At 34.4% G+C, this 3222-nt stretch overlaps 1 non-coding gene across 1 annotated transcript; it reads right to left on the bottom strand.

The window, feature by feature from the left end:
• Nucleotides 1-923: 923 nt before the first annotated feature.
• TRNAN-GUU (transfer RNA asparagine (anticodon GUU)) lies at nucleotides 924-997 on the bottom strand. The gene has a single exon. It is a non-coding gene; the product is annotated as a tRNA-Asn (tRNA).
• Nucleotides 998-3222: the final 2225 nt, after the last annotated feature.

The following is a 3222-nucleotide window of genomic DNA, read 5'->3' on the forward strand; positions in this document are numbered from 1 at the left end:
CGATAATCGATATGCCGAACGGATAAGATTCATACCGAATCGAACCGAATGATACCCACCCTTAATTATTAGAGGTGGAAAAAGAAACAAAAAATGAAGGTGATATGGAAGCATTTGGGGAATTAATGAACTTCAGGAGATTTTATCACAATCCGTACATTTGCCCCAACCCTGACATATAAGACAAGTAAAACAGAAAGACCAAACAATCTAAAAAATAAAAATAAAAAGTATGTTAAAAGACTATTTTCTTTAATGTTATCTTTGATATTTGTAGGAGTAGGCGTTCTGGCAGTTCGGGTTGAATATAAAAATTTCGGTTCGGATATTCGATTTTCGAATTGAATAAATGACAATCCAAATAAGCTCAGATTCATGTTAAATTACCTAAAAAGTTTCTCATTCCCACTGCAATCATCCAAATAAAGTATTGAAGTAATGAAATCATTATCAAGAAAATACAACGAAAATATAAATAAGACCGATAAGAAAGAGCAATAGTAAACCAATTATGTCCAAATAGAAAGTATTCTAACAGTAACTTAGTAATTAGTATTGAATATATGAGATAATGTCTAATAGGTAGGGCATTTGACTTATTACCCCTGTATATGGATAATGGACTAAATATGAAGTATAAAAATTTGAATTTTTGGATATCCACAAATCTAAAGTACCAAATCCAAAATCTAAACAATCTAAAAATTAAATCCGAAATACAATTCTTAATCTGAAAATCCAAACCAAAAATTCAAAAAAGTCGGATTTCGGGTTTGCCGAGACTATACCCAACCCTAGATATTTGAGATGAAAACTCAGCATTGCTCGGTCGTTTCTCTTTTTATTATAAGCTTTCCAACCTCTTTTTAACAAAATTTAAAAAGTAGTCGGATAACTCAAAATTACATAAAAAAATGAAAACACGCTAGAAGGAGGGCTTGAACCTCCGACCTTGTGGTTAACAGCCACACGCTCTAACCAACTGAGCTATTCCAGCTTTGGCGAAAGTGTAGCAATATCATCTCTATATATTACATCAGTAATAGCAAATAGGCAAAGGACTAACTTGTAACTTTCCTTCCAAAACAGTATATACCGATAACGTACAGTTATTAGTGTATGTGTGGGTAAAGGATATCATGTTTTCTTTTTGTAAAACATTTTGTTAATAATACTATTTTGAGTGTGTATGTGTATCTCTGCGTAGATACACTTAGCATCATAAAAGAGTTATTCATTTATACCGTTTGTAATGTAAACCAGATCAAGTTAATTCTTGGGTATAAAAATGTAGTACTTCTTCAGAATTAAGTCACTAAAACAGTGAAAGAATTAAAAATAGGAGATTCCAAATATGTTATCTCCCATCTCAATTTGACCATCAATATCACAATTTTTTGGAAACAAAGTTACATATAACAAAAAATGAAGTAGTACTAAATTTATAATTATTGCAATAAAAGTATTTTGCACCATGTAGAAGAAACCGTGTTCAAAAATAAATAGTTTGACTTTCCAAATATTATTACTTTAAAGCAACCCACTCATCTCTAGGAGTAGACTTTTGTATGGGGTAAAATTAATAAATGACAGGTAGACGTTCGTCGAGTTGTCACGTGGCAGTAAAAATATATAGGGTATGAGTCAGCAAACAGCTAGTACCGGTTACGAGTGTCTGACCGGTGTTTTGCGAGTTCCGAAGACATTGGAACCGGAGACAAAAAGTTTGAAAGTAAGATACTGATTGAAGAAGGCAGCATTAAAGGAGCAGCCGTTACAAAAAATCTTAGTATTTACACTTAACCGTTATGCAGCTATCAAAATGGGGTCTTTATTCACATTAAAGAGGAGCTTGATTTGGGGGTCTTGTCTCCCTTAATCTAGCTATAAATAGGGAATTTGTACTAAATATAAGGGCACAAAATATTTGTATGAAAAAAAGCTAAACTTACTCTTGTTTTCTATTAACATCTTTTTTGCTCAATATATGTTCTTATTCTTACTACCGGAAAAGCATAATTTGAGACACATACTCATCTCTTCTTGAATTACTTCTTACTTTATTTAATTTTGTTTTTTATCATATTTTTTTTTCGGATCAATTTAATTCATGTGTCTATAAACTACATTACAAATTCAACTGTACCGTTTTACGGGTAAATAATTTTGCGCCCACCGTGGGGTATAGACAATTGTGGTATTACTTTGATCCATTCATCTTTTACTGACGTATTTTGACATTTTTCTTTAGTAAAGCAAAAAATAGATATGGCACCTAATGATGTCAACAACTCGCTCAATGTTGGAACAAACAACGTTAATGAGCGTGAGGACAATTTCCGTGGTGGAAATTAGCAGGATGATTCTACCAGTGAAACTCGCAATGATGGGAATAAAGCCACTCCGATTCGGGAAGAACAAAATACTCGGCTTGCGAGGAGTCCTACCCCTAATGATATGGACGATGAACTCGTTGACGATACGGTGAAAGTTTTGAGAGCACAACAAAGGAAAATCATAAATCATCTCTCTAGACAGGATCGGATAATGACTGAGCTCCAACAAGCACTATCGGTTGTCTCAAATAATTCCAATGAAGGAGTTCGAGCACCTCCCAGTGGGCCTGCAAATCAGACAGCGGAAAGAACCGGTAACATCGCTTTAAGAGAGGAGTTCAGATTTAATGATAATTAAGCAGGTGGTGCAGATAATGGATCCGAAAATGATAACAACACAGATGATCCTTTTAAAACTGAGCTCATGAGGTTTATGAGGGACATTAATTATCGGATGGATCAAAACGCTAAAGAATTTTACGTACGGATGGATCAAATTCCGGGGGCACCTTTGGTATTGAAGGGCCCGGATTCAAAGAAGTATACTCAGCAATCGTTCAAACCAAGTGCGGCCCTAGAGTTGATCTAAAAAGGTTCAAGATGCCGGATATTTTGAAGTATGATGGAACATCGGATCCATATGAGCACATCACAACTTACACTACAACTGTAAAGAAAAATGATTTAGCTCAGCATGATATCGAATCAGTTTTGTTAAAGAAATTTGGCGAAACCCTAACGAAAGGAACTTTACCTGAACATTCAATCGATTCTTTTGAAATGCATGCAGATTCTTTTATCAAAGTTCATACCAAGGCAAGGAAAGTCCAAGTGTAAGAAGGCGGATATATTCAGAATCTCTCATCGAGAATCTGTATTGCTTCAA

This window comes from Nicotiana tabacum, chromosome 14, assembly GCF_000715075.1.
Source record: "Nicotiana tabacum cultivar K326 chromosome 14, ASM71507v2, whole genome shotgun sequence".
NCBI classification, from domain to species: domain Eukaryota; kingdom Viridiplantae; phylum Streptophyta; class Magnoliopsida; order Solanales; family Solanaceae; genus Nicotiana; species Nicotiana tabacum.